At 36.8% G+C, this 19667-nt stretch overlaps 1 pseudogene; it reads right to left on the bottom strand.

Annotated features, from left to right (window-relative positions):
* Positions 1-9297: 9297 nt before the first annotated feature.
* On the bottom strand, positions 9298-9927 carry LOC149265080 (UDP-glucuronic acid decarboxylase 4 pseudogene; annotated as a pseudogene).
* Positions 9928-19667: the final 9740 nt, after the last annotated feature.

A 19667-nucleotide genomic window follows, 5' to 3' on the forward strand; every position in this document is an offset into this window, starting at 1 on the left:
ATGACAAAAAGATTATCCAGCATAAAATCCATTTAGAGAAAGACACCATCCCTTTCAAGCAGAAGCTGAGACCAATAAATCCTTTGCTCCTTCCTCTAATTGAAAAGGAAATAAAGAAGTTGCTGGCTGCCAAAATCATAGTTCCTCTCAGATACTCAAAATGGGTAGCCAACTTAGTGGTAGTGAGGAAGAAAGGTGGAGAAATCAGACTCTGTGTTGATTTCAGAAACTTGAACAAATGCTCTAAAAAAGACAACTATCCATTGCCCAAGATGGAGCTTCTGTTGCATAAGGTCTCAGGAGCCAAAGTGATGTCTTTCCTAGATGGATTTTCAAGCTATAACCAGGTTGCTGTACATCCAGATGACCAAGAGAATACTGCATTCACAACTCTTTGGGGCACTTTTATGTATTCCAAGATTGCTTTTGGATTGATGAATGTTGGAGCCACCTTTCAGAGAGCTATGGATATAACATTTGTTGGGGAGAAGGACAAGTTTGTCCTTATTTACCTTGATGATATAACAATATACTCCAGCAGCCATCATGACCATTTGCAGCATTTACAGAAAGTGTTCCTGAAGTGCAGAAGGTTTGGAATTTCAGTCAATCCTAAGAAATCATAGTTTGCTTTAGAAGAGGGCAGGCTGTTAGGACATGGTGTTTCTGCTGCAGGTGTCAAAATTGACCCAGAAAGAGTAAGAGCAATACAGACCTTATCTGTCCCAAGATCAAAGAAGGATATCCAGTCCTTTCTGGGCAAGATAAATTTTGTAAGGAGGTTTATCCCAAATTTTGCAGAACTTGTGAAGCATATTACCTCCATGTTGAAAAAGAGGTCAGAGGTCAAATGGACTAATGTAGCAAGACGATCTTTTGAGTCCATTAAGAAAGCTATTATGGAAGCTCCTACTTTAATCAGCCCAGATTACAGCAAGGAGTTCCACATATTTTCATTTGCCTCCGATGAAACCCTTGCAACAGTTTTATCACAAGCAGATGAAGAAGGCTCAGAGCATCCAGTGGCATTCTTCAGCAAAACACTAAGGGATGTTGAGCTGAGGTATGATATTATGGAGAAATAAGCATACGCTCTTATCAAGTCTTTGAAAGCTTTCAGAGTTTATATTCTGCATTCCAAGATAATTGCATATGTACCCTCTACTTCAATAAAATATGTCTTAACACAGCCTGATGCTGATTGAAGAAGGGCTAAATGGATTGCAAAGTTAATTGAATTTAACATAGAACTGAAGCCCACCAAGCTTGTCAGAGGTCAGGGCCTTGCCAGACTATTGGCTGAAGAAAATTGCTGAACATTGGACATAAATATCATGAGCACAATTTCAGAGAATGGTCAAATAGAAGAAGAAGAAGCAGTTGAACCAGGAAAAAATTAGTCATTGGTAGAAAATCTAGCTTCTTGTGATTGGTACTCTACAATAACTAAATTCTTGTGGAAGCTAGAAATTCCTCCAGGCCTTAGTTCAAGCCAAGCCATAACTGTTAAGCTCAGGGCAACAGAATATTGCACTCATGAAAATCTGCTCTATTGGAGGGACCCAATTGGAATGCTTTTGAGGTGTTTGGACAAAGAACAATCCATTGAAGTCATGCAGCAATTTCATTCCAGCATATGTGGAGGGCATCATTATTAGAAAACTCCAGCCCACAAAATCCTAAGAGCTGGGTACTTTTGGCCCACCTTATTTTCTGATGTCTTCTCATTTGTTAAATCATGTGACAGGTGCCAAAGATTTGAAGGAAAACAACATTTGAAGTCCCTACCCTTGAAACCAATACATGCTAATGGCCCTTTTCAGCAGTGGGGCTTGGATTTCATTGGAGAGATCAATCCACATTCCAGTGGCCAACACAAGTGGATCTTAGTTGCCACTGATTACTTCACTAAATGGATTGAGGCCATCCCTACCAGAAAGGATGATCATAAGGTGGTCATGAGTTTCTTAACAGAGAATATCTTCACCAGATTTGGTTGTCCACAAAAATTGATCACAGACAACGCATCAGCCTTCAGGGCAAAAGAATTGGTGGACATGTGTGACTCAATGGGCATTAAGCTAGTTCATTCCACCCCATACTACCCTCAAGGAAATGGTCTAGCAGAATCTTCCAACAAAAGCTTGATAAGGATAATTAAAAAATTGTTGGAAGACAACAAAAAGAATTGGGATTCTAAGCTCAAATATGCACTGTGGGCTGACAGAGTAACCACCAAGAAATCCACAGGGAATTCTCCATTCAAGTTGGTATATGGCACTGAGGCTGTATTCCCAATTCAGTTAACTCTCCCTGTGGCAAAGTTCCTACAAGAAGAGCAGAATGAGGAAGAAGATATGGCAAAAAGGATCACTGATTTAGCAGAGGTACACCAAATCAGGGAACAGCTGGTTGAAAGGTCTGCAACACATCAAAATAAGATCAAGGAACCTTTTGACAGAAAGACAAAATCAGATAATTTTCACGTTGGAGATCTGGTTCTGAAGTGGGATGCATTGAAAGAAAAGAAAGGCAACCATGGGAAGTTTGATGCCTTCTGGACAGGGTCTTTTACTATTTCTTAGATCCAAGGGAACAATACCTTCATGCTGAAAAGCATGGAAGGGGAGATAGTTTTTGATGGCCCAGTTAATGGGTAGCTTCTGAAAATTTATGTTGTTTAAAGTCTTTTGGCCTTTAAAATTGTAAATATGTTGTTTCATCTACTTTAGTATAGGCTTAGTTAGACTCCATGCCCAATGGAATGCCAGGAAATTTTGCAAATTTGTTTTCACAGGAAAGGCATTGATCTGCAGTTCTTGAGACCTTGCAGGGAGGATCCCATCCCCAGAAGGAGCCAGTGTTAGCTCTGCTACATGTCTTGACATTTGGAGGACCAAATACCAGCTTGGCCGTGTGTTTATGCTCAAAGGGAGCTCGCAACAGTCTATTTCTTTCTCCTCCTTTATTCTCCTTACACTCTCATAACACCTCGCTATCTCTGTTTTCCTCCAAAACGCGGCATAAGCCCCTATTTCGTCAAGCCCCTAGGCGCTAAGTTTTAAACCCATATAACTGCGCGCTTTCACAAAACCCCTAACCTGCCGTCTCCCTGTCACATCAAACGAAACTCGTGTGATCAAACCCCCACCGTCCCATCATCTCTGACTCGATCGGATGATGGTCGCTCCTCCCGCGCCCGCAAAACCAACCGCGCGTTAACCCGCGATCAAAAGTGGTTTCGTTTGTCCCTGCCGCCATGCGTCACAGTTCTAATGGAATCGCGCACCTTTGTATGATTACCACCCAAGCCCCAACGGCGGTGCGATAAATACCGCTTATCGCCCATCCTCCGTCCCCGCTTGTTATCTCCCATGCATCGCCTCTACCCGATGACCGTCGGATCTGTCCGCCTGAGATCCAAAGGCTCATGATTGTCCGCCCCCGCTTCTGCCTGATACCTCCCGCCGAGAAATCTCCGATGTCCATTCATTTGATCCAACAGCTAATATTTATCCCCGTCCACGATGTAGTCCTCTCATCCTTGAACTGTCCCATGCATCCAAAGGACAAAGGTGGCCAACATTCAGTACTCGGCGTAATAGATCCTCAACAACCGCATTCAACAGGGAGGATGGCCAAGAAGAAAAGGACATGCCTCGAGTAGTTAAAATACATTCAATAGTTATAGAACTTCATGCATACGACACTTCACCTGATCGAGAAGTACAACAGAGTGCTCGAGAAGATCAAATTCATTCACTGAAGCAGGCAGATTGAACCAAAGACTCCATCAAGCAGTTAAAGTGGTTGGTGGCCCATTATGGCCCCTCCATGCCTAGAATAGCATAACATTTTTGTAATCAAACTCTATATATACCTAGAAGCAAGATGTAATCAGGGTTGATGGTTGTTGTTTTGATGTAAGGTTCAACTTTTAGAGACTGTAACTACTTTGATACTTGTAGCGTCTCGTCTTCATTTTCAGCTAATACAAGCTTCTTTTGTTGTTAATTGCTCACTTTCCATCTCTTTTCTATTCTAGGCTGTGCTTGATATGCATTTTTCCTAAACTCTTGATGTATAGCATTAGAGGAGCTGTCATCCTACCTCTGTGTTTGAATCTTGCATGTATCAGTGAATCTGTTAATCAGGTTTCTTTTCACTTAGTCATAGAGAGCTTTCATCCTGTCTGTGCACTAGGGAATTAGATTTGCAGACCTTTTTATTGGTTGCAGCCGGCCATCACAGGGTCCTGTGCATCTGCTGGTGTGGTCAGTATTCTCCATATTCACCTAATTCTTAAACTGTGAGTAATTGGTGGTCTAAAGCCTTGTAGTCTGGGGGTGTTCACGTATGTTTGGAGTCAAGCAAAGTAGAAGTGGTTATCTGGCTTGGACAAGCATCATTCCTTCCATTCATCCATTTCCAACATTAAGTTGAGTTTGTAATGTTCCCGAGCATCTCCGCGCTACAACATAGGAGAGTTTCTTGGGGCGATAACAGTTCCTATAATTGTAAATGGATTGCTTTGAGTAAAATTAGAACCCCATAGGTTCTTGTCACCTAGGTGGTATCATGATACATCTTGGGGGAATTTATAATTGAAATGGTACATCTTGGGGGAATCTATAATTTATTCTTATGATTGGACAATGAATGGCTCTTCAATAATCAATTTATTAAATCCACATTTAGTTATATTGAAGTGTTCATAATTCTTTTTTAGTAGAATTCTTTACTTGGATATTTATGTGAATTTGAATAAATAATGTATAGTTCAGTATATACATATACATCGTTATTTCTATTACCATTTTAGAGTTACATATAAATTATGTTTATATCTTTGTTAGAATTTAAATTCTACTTAAAGACCTCTATACCCAAAAAAATATCTAAATATGTTGCAATAAAAAAAAACATGTTATAGAAAGAAAAATGGTTATTAATTAATTTTTTTTTCCCAATTATTTAATAGATTAAAGTGAGTTAATTATATATTTTTTTAGTTTTTAGATATGTTACATTCTTAAAATAAAATATATATTAAAAAAATAAAATTATTATAATATTTTTCTAAATCTTTTTATAAATTTCATTAAATATTATTGTTTTTTTATCAATTTTATATATTCTTATTTAAAAATAAAATTACATCACTAACATTTTCTAAAACTCATAAGGAAACTAACTAACTCAACATACTAGTAACAACCATACCCAATAGAACATAATAGCCCATATACATAAACATCAAAACCAACTAATACTTCATTAAATTAATTAATGAACTTCAATAAATATTAACATATTTATATTTTATCAATTTTAATCAATAAAAGAAAAAAAATAATCACATTTTCTTTTATATCATGATACATTACAGAAAAGAAAATATATTTCAATCCATAAAGAAAAAGAAATAATCACATTTTTTATATATCTTGATACATTACAACAAAGAAAAAATAACATGCAGCATTAACAAAAAATTGACCTAATATAAACATCAATGTTTTAATAAGTTTCATTAAAATATTTTTATTTTAATTTAAAAATAATAATAACGTTGAAATAAATAGTCATGAGTATTAATTAACTTAATTAATTTTCTTTTCTTCCTACTTTTTAACTAATTTAAGCAGAGTTAATTTAATTGTGTTTTTCTCATTATTTAACAAATTTAAAGATAACTAATAAATTGTGTTTTTTTTAGCAAAAATAATATTTTAATATTATGGTTACAAAAGTTAAAATATTTATATTTTTTTTAAGCTTTGCACGAATACATTTTTATTATGTCCATTATATCATTGGATTTGAGGTAGAGAATTGAACCAGCGACTTCACATCAAGAAGTTCCTTAACATAACACCAGATTACTGTCCATCCAAAGCTCCATGAACTAAAATATTCATATTTTATTAAAAAAAATATATTAATTTTTTAAATATCAATTTCAATTAAAAAAATGAAATTGAAATAAATATGATGTACATAAATGAAAAATATTTATTTCCTATTTAAAAGATCTAAAAATACTAATTTTACTATATTTTTTCCACTAATACTAATTAATTCTAAAATATGCACAAGAATTGAGTCCAATATCGTTCAATGAGAACTAACCATCATGTTTACCAACTTATGTACCACCCAATTCAATATAAAATTAATTTCAACTTAGAAATTCAAAATCTTTTTCCAATTAATATAATGGAACAAACAATCTTGGTTGTGGTTAACTTCACACAACCTTATTAAGATTTTGGAGTTCAAATTCACATAACCTCATTATAAAAGTGTTGGTGTAAACTATAAGATTTGGATTTTAAATCCCCAACTAATTTATGGGAAGTTGGGTGCAAATTTCTAACTAATTTGTGGAAGGGGAAATTGCAACAATAATTTGTAGGCAAATCATTCTTCGATCCAACATTAAGGGACTGCCCTGGGCTTTGCACACCACTCATAGATAGATCTTCTGTCATCCAACATTGGAACTGGCCCCAACCTAGACACAACCCATAATTTAAAAATAAAGAAAAAAGTACGATTCAAGTGGCATGATAAAACCTTTATTCTCTTGAATAATGATCTTTCACTATACGCCACATTTACAGCCAGAGGGATCGTCACTATAGGACCAAACATTTGGTAAAAATCATCACACGACATGATCATTTTTCGCTTATCGAATTATCGCAATGCAAAATAGATCTATGTTATGAACAAGGGATTAATGAATTCAAGTATAGGCCTTCTCTTCCCATCGCTTTGTTTCCTCTCCACCCAGAAGTTTCTTTTGTTCACGAAGTTCACTTTCTTTGATAATAAATTTTCCTATTTTTTCTTTCAGTAAATTTTTCTTTCTTCGATAACTAAGCAATCCATCAACAATCAACGACCTACAAAAACAATCTTTCATAGGAATCACTCTTGAGGATTAATGTTTTGCCTCTTACAGTTTCACATGGCCATTTGTGAAAACCTTTTGAAATCACTTTGATTTTTGATGTTTTCTTTTAGAATTTCAAAATTCCCATCCATGAGTATGACATTCAATGTATACATCAGATTCCATATCCACATGAAATAATTTGTCATTGAGATTTCATATCCAGATGAAATAACTCTTTATTAGCTTAATTAGTTTAGAGGCAACAAACTTTAGTTTACAAGTGACAAAATTGCAAGAAACAAACTTTAGTTTACCAGTAACAGATAAAAATCACACTTGAATTGAAAAAGGAGTTGCAGCTCACAGGTGAGTACTGCACCTGGAGACTGCACTCAAACAAAGAGAACTCTCTCCGTACACTCTACATTCATCAAATGAGCAATTACATCATTAAGTACATTACTAGAACTCGGGAAGTTGCAACCAAACTCCTAAACTCTAGGAACAAATCCTAAACTAAGGAGATATGTTACAACTTGTGTAACCATTTCTCCATTAATACAAAATAATATTAATTATTTTCAACTCCCCCCCTTAATGGAGAAAGGATTATCCTGAACTCCTAGCATCCCTCTAAACAATTCAAACTTTACACGCCCAAGAGGCTTAGTAAAAATATCAGCCATGTTATCACAAGTTTTACAATATTCAACACATATCTCTTTTGACTGTTGTTTCTCTCGAACAAAATGAACCTGAGTATCGATATGCTTGGTATTTTTATGAAAGACTGGATTGTATGCAAGCTTGATGGTACTCTGGTTGTCAGTTTTGATAATAGTTGATTCTTTTTGCTCTTCTCCTGCATCGTTGAGAAGTCTTCTCAACCAGATAGCTTCACATGTGGCTGCACACAATGCTTGGTACTCAGCTTCACATGAAGATAGAGCTACAGTGTGCTGCTTTTTGCTGCTCCATGCTATGACCCCGGATCCAATGCTGAATGCGTAACCTGTGATAGATCTTCGATCATCCAAGTTACCTGCCCAATTGGAATCTGAAAAACCTGCTAGAATAACATCAGAAGTGTCAGTGTACAAAATGCCATAATTACTAGTACCACTAAGATACCTCAACACACTTTTCGCTGCGAGCCAGTGACTTTCGAGTGGTTTTGACATGAACTGGCTCAACACATTAACAGAATATGCCAAATCTAGTCTAGTTGTAGTCAGATATATTAAACTGCCAACTAGCTGTCTGTACATGGTTGCATCCACCTCTTTAGTACCATCGTCAATGCTCAACTTTAAGTTCTGCTGTAATGGTGTTGCTGCTGATCTGCACTGCTCCATTTTGAACCTTTCCAGCAAGCTTCTGGCATACTTCCCTTGAGTAAGAAAGGTTTTTCCAGAGTCTTTCCATACCTCCAATCCCAAGCAATAATGATGGTTTCCGAGATCTTTCATCTCAAACACTTGTGACATCTGCTATTTGATTTCTTTGATCAGATTGTTATCATTCCCTGTTATGATCATATCATCTACATACAAAGAAATCAAAATTATTTGCCTCTGTTTATTAAACTTGGTATACAGATTTTGATCATTCAAGCTCCTATGAAAGCCATGCTGAACAAAAAATAAGTCAATTTTCTCATACCACGACCTGGGTGCCTGTTTTAAACCATCAAGTACCTTTTTCAATTTACACACAAGATGTTCCTGCCCCTTTCTCACAAAACCTTCAGGCTTTACTAAATAAATTTCTTCCTTCAAGTCACCATTCAGAAATGCAGACTTGACATCTAGCTGGTGTAGCTGCCATTTGTGTTTTGTTGCTAAGGAAATTAGCATTCTAATGGTGTTTAATTTGGCTACAGGAGCAAAGGTGTCATCGAAATCTATTCCCTCTTGCTGTGAGTAACCCTTTGTTACCAGTCTAGCTTTAAGTTTCTCTATACTCCCATCTGCATTTATTTTTGGTTTATACAGCCATTTGCATCCTATGAGGGTTTTACCTTCAGGAAATTCAACCAAATCCCAAGTATGGTTTCTATTTATTGATTCTATTTCCTCATACATTGCAGCCCTCCATGCATCAGATTTACTTGCTTCCTCATAATTTGCAGGTTCTACAATGTTTAAAAACTTTGACATTAATGCATAGTCTTTCAATTTAGAAGGTAATCGCGTATTCCTACTTGATCTCCTTGGTAGGGGACTTACCTCAAATATGTCTATTTCAGCGTTTTCTGGTCTTGCATTATTGATTACATTTCCTGTTACTTCTTCTTCTTGTTTCTACTCTTGCTCTTCATCTTCTTCACTATTTTCTTCCATTAGCAATGGAATGTGCCAATCACTGTTAGAGTCATCCTTTCCTTCTTCAACCTATTCTAGTTCTAACATTGTAAATTCCCCAGGATTCCCAAGATTGAAAGGACCAACATGTTCGCCCTCCATAAGTCGCATAAGGCCTTCAACCAGATCAGAAACGAACTGGAAGCTCCGTGTCTGTTTCCCATTTCCATAGACTGTCAAAGGCTCCTTGCGCAAAGCCTGAGCAACAAAATTACTTGCAACCCGACCATCATCAAGGTACATTCGCGGACCGTATGTATTGAAAATTCGAGCAATCCGAACCTCAACATTTGCCCCAACATGCTTGGCAAGTCTAAGTATGTTCAAGATTCCCACATCATTAGTTTTGATAGTCTTCACAGGATTGTGTTTGTAATGCACAAGGGAAGTGGGGCAAGCCAAATGGTAGATCTGATCAACCTCCAACAATAAGGGTTCCACAACATCATTCAGTATCCGTTCAAACCTCAGATTGCCAAAATGATGCAAACCATTCTCCTTCCTTCCTGTGAAAAAATTATCGACAACAATAACATTGTCACGTCTTGCCATGAGCCTGTCAAGTAGATGACTGCCAACAAAGCCAACTCCACCCGTCACGACAACTTGCAGGGACTTTCTCTTCAAACCTATGGGCACTTTAACCCCCGAATTCACCATCGAACCCGAATGATACTGAGCAAACCGAGAAACAGGAGTCTCATAAACAACCCGATGAGGTTTGTCGGGCACAAACCTTCCATTTTCATTAAAATTAGAAGCCAAAAAACCAGGTTGAAGGATAAAGAAAGTCAATGCGATGGCGATTCCTATCAAAATAAACAGCAGCCGCTACTCCCTGAGAAAATAATCTACTGGCCTGATAATAGACCACGTATTTTCTGGCTTAAGAGAATACTCATCACTGTTATTCATATTGGACTGATAAAATTTCTGATCCTCTCATGAATAAGTCTTCAATGAGCCACCACCGGGCAAGTCCGATCTGCTGCCACCAAACAGATCAGGAACTCCAATGCGCCACCACCGGGCAAAGCCACCACCGGGCAAATCCGATCTGCTACCACCGAACAGATCAGGACTCCAATGCGCCACCACAGAGCAAATCCGATCTGCTACCACCGAACAGATCAGGAACTCCAATGCGCCACCACCGGGCAAATCTGATCTGCTACCACCGAACAGATCAGGAACTCCAATGCACCACCACTGGGCAAATCCGATTTGCTGCCACCGAGCAGATCTGAAATTTCAAAGTGCCACCACCGGGCAAGGCCGATCTGCAAATTATTGCAGATTTTCCAAAGAGAAAGAGGTTGGCGCTTCTCGACAGCGAAAGACCCGCGTCGAAAACAAAATTGATGCGTCTTACGAAATTGGCACGATTCAAGCTTGATTTTCCGCGCCAATATCACTTTCTGGTGCATTGGCGTGACTATAGCTCTCAAAACCGCGCCAAATGGCGCGACTGTTCCTTAATAAACAGCGCCAACCCTTTCTTCTGCTCAAAAATGGCGCGACTGTTCGCGATGAAACTGCGCCAACCCTATTTTCCGCTCAGAGATGATCAGTCATCTGAGACCTATCTTCAGGTGTTACTGCAGTCCACCTGATTCTACGAATGCTTCTGTACACTCCACCGCCACTACAGTTCTGTAATCAATGATGCATTCTAAAAAAAAATTTAAGGCTATCCCTACTCTGTGCTCTGATACCAAGATAAAAATCAGACTTGAATTGAAAAAGAAGGAGTTGCAACTCACAGGTGAGTACTGCACCTGGAGACTGCACTCAAACAAAGAGAACTCTCTCCGTACACTCTACATTCATCAAATGAGCAATTACATCATTAAGTACATTACTAGAACTCAGGAAGTTGCAACCAAACTCCTAAACTCTAGGAACAAATCCTAAACTAAGGAGATATGTTACAACTTGTGTAACCATTTCTCCATTAATACAAAATAATATTAATTATTTTCAACTCTAACAAACTGTAAATTAGTTAACAAACAAAAAATTTATCACAAAAATTTAAGGGGGAGGATAGCAGTAGACACTTTAACCATTCATACTAAACTTCTTTTAACAATTCACAACCAAAGACCAAAGGAACTTCACATATCTTCATTGGCTCCTCCCTAGTGTATTACGTAACTTTTGAATAGGCGAAGTTTCAATGATTGTAAAAACCATATCTTTTTTTCAGGAGAAAAAAATAGAAAATTTTCATTAAGGAAAAAATGGTTTACATAAACATAGATCCTGAGTAGTGCTAGATTGGTAACATTCATCTCACCAAGCCGACTGTCGCCATATCTAACCAAGATTACCACCTTGTGGCTACAAATGAAAATAGAGAAGAAATACACAACGATAACAAAAGGAAAAATGTCTAAGGCATATTACAAAATGTTAAGCACAGAGAGGAGATAGATACCATAGAATGATTCCAGAAATATGACAGACTCCCTGTATATCAAAAGGAAATCATAGGAAAGCAGGAAGGCTTAAAGAATCTCAAAAGTACCCGGACTTTAGATTGTCCCCTCCACGATCAACTTAAAATACATCAGCCTTGGCAGGAGAGACAGAGCACAGTTAGAGAGTGCATCAACTTCAGTGTTATGTTCTAAGAAAACATGCTAGAAGGAAATCATCGAGAAGAGGGACTTTAGATCTAGAATCCATTGCATCCAGTTGAAAAAGGAGGGGACCTATAAGGCATTCCAGTCTTGGATCCATTTAATTGTTGAGAGGGATTCCTAACAACCATAATACTGTCAACACTAAACCACTGAGCCACTTATAAGGCACCCCATGAGGTTAGCATTTTTTCCCTGCAATTATCCCCAAAACCTCCAAACCACTTGAAGCGATAGAACATTTCATAATTAACATGTAGGGAGACTCCACAACCACAATGCCCACCAGCTGAAGCCTCGTTGAGGAAGAAAATTAGGAAATTGTTGGACAAATCGATAAATGAGATTGTCCTGGAGGATTCCTTGGGGCAGTAGTGGGCGATTTTCTGAAAATGTGCAATAATGCGAAGAGACGACAACACTAAACCACTGAGCCACTTATAAGGCACCCCATAAGGCTAGCATTTTTTCCCTACAATTATCCCCAAAACCTCCAAACCACTTGAAGTGATAGAACATTTCATAATTAACGTGTAGGGAGACTCCACAACCACAGTGCCCACCAGCTGAAGCCTCGTCGAGGAAGAAAATTAGGAAATTGTTGGACAAATCGATAAATGAGATTGTCCTTAAGGATTCCTTGGGGCAGTAGTGGGCGATTTTCTAAAAATGTGCGATAATGCGAAGAGACAAGAAGCTGGCATTAGGAGAAATCTCTTCGAAGATGAACTCATTCTGAGAGCACCAGATGCCCCAAAAAAACATAAAGAGGAACAACTTGGAATCCTTTTGATTGTCTTTCCTATGAAGAAATCCAAGCAACAATGGAAGACCTGACACCATAAACCTGGATCCCCAAGAGAAAGGGAACCTTCTTCCATATGTCCAAAGCAAAGGGGCAGAGAATGAAAATATATAAGCAATCTTCCCAATCAGATTTGCAGAGTGAGAATCTGCCAAGTCCCACAAAACCTTTCTTCAAGAGAGTATCCCAGGTTAATATACGATTGTGCAAGATTAACCATGAAAAACATAAAATCTTGAGAGGGGTTTCCCAAGTCCACAAGTGAGCAGAGATATCGACATAAGGGAGAGCTTGAGTACAAAAAGTGATCCATTCATAAGCTTCAGAAGTCACAATCCTGCCATCGAATAAATGACCACCCCAAACCAGTCTGTCTGGATGAAGGGACAGTGTGATACATGCTTGGTAGAGATTAACATGATATGCTTCCCACTCTGCCTCCAGAGAGGCCAAGATCCCAATATCCCAAGCATGAGGGTAATTGGGAAAATGACAGAGGCAATTGGGACCCCTCCTGATGCTAGCCAAGTTGAAAAATCCCTACTGGTTGAGAGCATGAATGATAGGGGCCAAGAGGAAGTGACTTCTTAGCATACCTTGATTGCATCCAACCCCACATGTGCCTTCTATCCATTGCCAACAACCCAATGGAGATAAATGTTAAGCCATGGGATTGCAATCCGAAGGCTTCTCCACGTTGTTGATATACATGTTTTCGATGATAATCCCTCACATATCCACTCCTCCAATCTGCGATGGTGGATGTATTTCACCATTATAATGCTTTGCCAAAGCCCTTTTTCTCTATTTGCCATAGGTTGGCTACCAGGAGGGTTGGATTAAAACTTCTGAAATTCAAAATGCCCCAGTCACCTTTCTTTACCGATCTGGAGATTAAATTTAAACCAATAACGGGGATCCTTCATTTAGAGCCAGAATTGGACCATGGGAAATTGACCACAATGGATTCAATTTTCTTACTTATAGATTAAGGAATGTGAAAAATATACATCCGGTATGTTGGAATGCCTTGGAAAACTACTTGAATCATGATAACCATACATCTTATTGTTAACCATCTATGGTCCCAACGATATAACATCTTGTCAAATTTATCTACAAGCCAATCTCAATCTGAAGACTTGTAATTGCGAGGCTTCAAATGAAAACCCAAGTATTTGAAGCCATTTGACATTGAACAAATATTTACCTCAAACACAGACACAATCCCTTTTAGCTCCATCAAGTCTCCATCATCAGAAATACGTTCAATTTTATCTTTGTTATTTTTCAATCTGGAAGCTTTGTTGAATTTCTGAAAAATATTATGGAATGCCTCCCATTCTCACTTTTTTGTCATCCCTGCACATAGAATTTCATCCACGGACAATAGATGCGATAAATGGCAATTTCTAGAAATCCCACAACCTTTAATGGCACTAGTCTCCTTCATGGTGTTGATCCCTCTATTAAATGCATCCATTACTAGAGTAAATAACAATGGAGACAATGCACATCCTTGTCTCAAACCTCATTTGATTTTTAAGAAGTGGGTGGCTCCCCATTGATGAGAACCAACATGGATGTAGATGTGATGCATGCCATTATCCATTGTACAATGCCTATATTTGAAACTAATTCTGTATAAAGTCATGGTGAGTAACTCCAAAGCCACACAACCGAATGCCCGATTGAGATCGATTTTCATAAAGCATGATTTTTGTTTCCTTGTTTTGATTGAATTAATGCCTTCTTGAGAAATGGCCACTGCGTCTTGGATTCTCCTATTGGACAAGAAACCAAATTATTCTGGCGAAATAAGCGAGGAAATGATCTTTTTGACACAATTAGTGATGAGCTTGGACATCATTTTATAGACATAATAACATAATGATATTGACCTATAATATTTGAGAGACAAAGAATTAGATTTCTTGGGAATTAGAGTTAGGAAAGTTGAATTAATTGCACCTGGGATTTGACCAGAAACTTTGACAACTTCCACCTTATTTACCAATTCCGGTCCTATCAGATCGAAAAAATAGAAAAAGAATTCGCTAGGCCAACCATCATGCCTAGTACTCGTGGGTCATCTCCTTGAGAGTTTGGAGAGCTCCTCTTTGATGATGGGATCATCCATCATAGCAGTGTTCTCATTGCTAACCCCGTAAAAACCATGAACAAGAAATTTAGAACAAACCATATGTATTTTCTCATAATATATACATGGTTATATAAGTTGGATATATATGACAATCGCAAGGTTATGGAGTGGGTGGATCAATCATTTCATGGCTCTATAATGAATGTACACGCGACATGTATGGTCATAAGAATGAGGGGACATGAGGGGATGTGGGTAGTAGTTTCATTATTAGATTTTCTATTTTTTGGAATTTGGTTATACAAAATTATAAATTTAAGTTGTTTAAAATTCCAAGAAATTTGTATTGAATATTAGTCAAATTTTCATAAATAAAACTTAGAATTGTAATAATTTCTATTGGATTTGGATTTTAGTTAAACTTGACTGGAAAAAAAAGGAAAAGATTTTAGTTTAAAAAAAATAACTTATAAAAAGAAAAAACATCCAACTGTTCAAATAGGAGTTGATTTTAGTGTGATTTTTTTGGATTTTCCGGAGCCGAATCCAGCAGAAAAATTTGAGGTAAAATATGGATTTGTGTTATTTAAACTTGTTTTTTGACTCCATATATGGATTCAACACCGTAAAAAAACCCCAGGGGCTCTTAGAATGTGCACGGGTTACCCATCAAGCTTGTGATTTCAATAAATTCCTCCCAAATTTGAGAGAAATTAGACCAGAAAACCCACCTAAAAATCTTACAAAAAAATCTCACTAAAGACAACTCTATTCAAATACCCTCGTATATAATGGATGCGTGTGAGGCGTTCATACTTAATGGATGCGGATGTGTGTGAGACATACATTCTTATAGCAATGGGGAGTTGGATCAGTCAATTGACGAAGAGATAGTGTTAAAATGTCAGAACCCCATGATGAAATGTATGAGAATGCATGTGCGTGAGGTTTTGTAATGGATGTATCATGCATGTGAGTCGTGTATGCTCATAGCAATGAGAGGGTTCTGTAATGGATGTTTGTGTCACATGTATGCTCATAGCAATGTGGCGATGGATTCATGACTTCATGGTGCTAAACGGGATGTATGTGTGACATATTTCCTCATCATTCATCATAATGAGGAAATGGATCAGGAAATTTATTGGAAGATTGTGTAGATTGTCAGAACCGCGGAGGAAATGGGCAAGTCTTAACAGCAAGTCACTAAGGCAATTATTACCCACTGACTTCTCATGCCCATCATTCATGTATGCATGTTACACTCCAAAAATCTGGCGACGAACATGATATTTCCGGAAAGCACCTCACCATACCTCTGCATCCCCGATATTGCTCACTGTGCCTAATGGCAAGCAGAGGAGAAGGGCTCTGACATCTGGTTTGGTTAAGTTTTTGAAATGTGAGTAATTTTTAATGTATATAATTTTTTAATATATATATATATATATAATCATTACATTACATTTTTATTAAGAGGTTTATATTTAAATAAATTTAATTTTTTAAAATTTATTGAATATTGGTTTTTAGTTGAAAAAGTATTACTAACAAAAATATTTTAAAAGTTACATGGATGAATTAAGTGATGCTCGTAAATTAACAAATGTTTTTTTTGTGAAATTCATTGCCCATGGAAAACCCACATGTTAAGTAGAAATGATTCCCAAGGAGTAAGCATGTGAGCCTATAATCGAGTGGGAAGGATAATAGAAACTCATGCATGAGCTACACCCACATGACATGTAAATTAACAATATTTAACAATGATTAAGTTCAATAATAATTAAAAAAAGAAAAATAAACACCTACAAAATCCGCAAATATGTTTTATTCATATTTCATAATTATTACGTTTCTTATCTTTACATATTGATTTAGCGTGAATAGAAAGTGATTTGAATTATGGTTGAAATCTTTAACTAAAAAGATATCATATTATATTGTAGTTTATATTGTATTTCTCATTATTAAAAATTTATTTCCCAATCCTATATGTTCCATATAATTCTATTTACAGTTCATTATATGATTTGGATTTAGTGTGAATAGAAGGTGAATTGAATTACCTTTGAAAAGTTCAAGTAAAAATATATCATATTATAGTGTAGTTTATATTGTATTTCTCAATATTAAAAATTTATTTCCCTAACCTATATGTTCCACATAATTATATTTACATTTCATTATATGATTTCAATTTTAATGCATTCTATTGATTTTAGTATTTTTTATATATCTTAGAATTATAACATAACATAAATTAGATATGAAGAAAATGTATAGGACTTCAACTTATAATATATGTATTTTAAAATTGGTTTTCATTATTTATATTGCTAAGCACTTCTCTCATAATTTGTATTATTGTGATGTTAAAACCAATTTTGCAAAACAATTTCTTCTATATCTTTTCATCAATTAAAACATTAGATCATTTCTCATATTAAAATCAGTGTATCCTATAATGTATTATATTTTATCATTGTTCAAATCAACTTGCAACGCAGAGGCATCTACGCCATCAAAATCACTTAAGGATCGTACCCAACCTAGGCCACACCAACTCTCAGTGTGGTTGGATTTTTTCCCATGTAGTTTCAAATTGATGATCTTTACACCATACAGTGTTTTGACAGAACACGACTATCACAATCTTTGCTACACCCCATGGAAATTTCCAATGTATCATTTTTTTTGTATGTTCAGCATTGGTGAGGCTACGTCATGTTTATGATCAAGAATAACACATGAATAGGGAGGGGAATTGAACTTGTGACTTAGCATCTAGGAGTGCAAGTTAACATTGCACCCGATCACCATCCATCTAAGACCCATTGGACAATATATCATTACTAAGATCCATGCATCTTATTGTTTTCATTATGCCATTATTGAAATAAATGAAACAAATTCATTTACATATTTTTCAGTGTACCATTTTTGAAATAAATGTACCATGTTGTTTTTGTCTTATATCTTTATGGATGTTATCTCATTGTTACAATGATTTGAATTACAACAAAGCCATTGCAACTTCCTAATTGTTGTGCATCATTATTTGTTATATCATCACTAAAATCAATATATTATATTATTTTTTGTTATGTCATTAGATTTTTTTTTACAGTGCATGATTAATATTGCACATATTTGTTGTTTCTAATAATGGAGCATATCAATAGTGTTAGGCTCTATTTCTTAATTTTTTCTACTACTACAAAGTGTGTCTATTTTGGAATAGGAATTCCATAATTTTAATTTAATTATTAATCATTATTACATGGACAATAGGAATTGTTGATACAAATTGTTAATATTGATTCATGCTTCCACACCGAGCATGGTAGTAATTTCCCAATTATTTTGTACATACTAATATATTAATATATATTATTATTATTATTAATTTTTTTTTCTAAGATTTGTAGATCCTCCCATTTTCATTAAATATAAGCAAGTTACATCCACATATGAATAGTTAGGTGGCCTCAACTTGCCCAAAGGGAAACCAAGTCTATTGGCCACATAACTGCATGATAAGTCATCCAGTAGAAAAAAATGATCACTCTTTCTACCCAAGCTACATAAATTTGTATATCATGACTGTGTCCATACTCTATTTGCCTATAAAAATATACAACATCATGCTGAAAATTAAAAGCTAACCACATATCCATTAAACAAAATTAAAACCAACTTTCATCCTATTAACAAAATTAAAACCAACTTTCATCCTATTCATCTACCTCAAGAGAAGAATATTTGACTGGGGTCGAGTCCTTAACATTGGAACCAGGTAGCACTATTTGCAAGAGAAGACAAGGGAGGTGATCCTCGACTTGGCGAAGGCTTCCATCCTGTTTTTATAGTTGCAACTGAAGATTACGAAATTCTTTCTTGTAGTTGGGGAAGACTTGTACTGTTGTCGACATTCTCACTGAAATTCGCTCCAAGGCCTTGCCCAAGATACTTTTCATGGTGGACAATACAAATACAAAGTTTGTTTAGACTAGGTCACTCACTCGAAAGTATGCCTAGGATCTGGTGCCATCGATCGCCAGTCCTCCATCTTGATATCTGTAGAGCCGGCCTAGCGGTTCAGATCTGCTTCCCACTCCTCAATCAATCTCCTGATTTCTACACTGGTGCCTTCATGATAAGCGTTGACCTCATCATTAATGATGTTCGCTACCGGCTTATGTCCCCTTGTTCTATCACCTAAGGAACTGGGTTGTTCCTCTTGGACTGTCACCAAAGGCCTCCTACTACGGCCCCTAAACTTCATAGCCCTTGCCATCACAACCAACTCATAGTTCTTAGTAAAAATATGGATGATGCCAGATGTCTGTGCAGGTGGTAGCCCGAGCCTAGAAGTCCTTTGCTTCTAGGTGAACCTACCTCCCCACGCACCTGCCATGGGAGAACAAAACAATAATTTCCATAATATAAAATGTTGAATCTCTACTAATCTCAACCCAGTCATCCTATCGAGGTCTTTCATCCCACCGAGGAATGCAAATTTCTTAACTCACAGCCAATTTGCATAGTATCCAGAAATAGAGTTTAAGGGACCACCATAACCAGCAGCAACAACATTATAATGATCCCCAAACCCAAAGCGGTGCAAACCCTTAATTGTGACCTCGTGAAAGCTTCCGCGACATCCATGGATGCAGAACAAAGCAAGCCAGATAACAAAATTTTTACAATGCCAGGATCACCAATTGTGCAGGGGGGTGAAACTTCCCCTCAACCCCATAAATTACAATAAAATGGACCCTATAGGCGGAGTTGAAGACAACCCAACCACAGACCCAAGGGTCTTCGAAACAAACCAAAAATC

Source organism: Pinus tabuliformis, chromosome 6, assembly GCF_031772625.1.
Source record: "Pinus tabuliformis cultivar Carrire ecotype Pingquan chromosome 6, CPIR1, whole genome shotgun sequence".
Taxonomy (NCBI): domain Eukaryota; kingdom Viridiplantae; phylum Streptophyta; class Pinopsida; order Pinales; family Pinaceae; genus Pinus; species Pinus tabuliformis.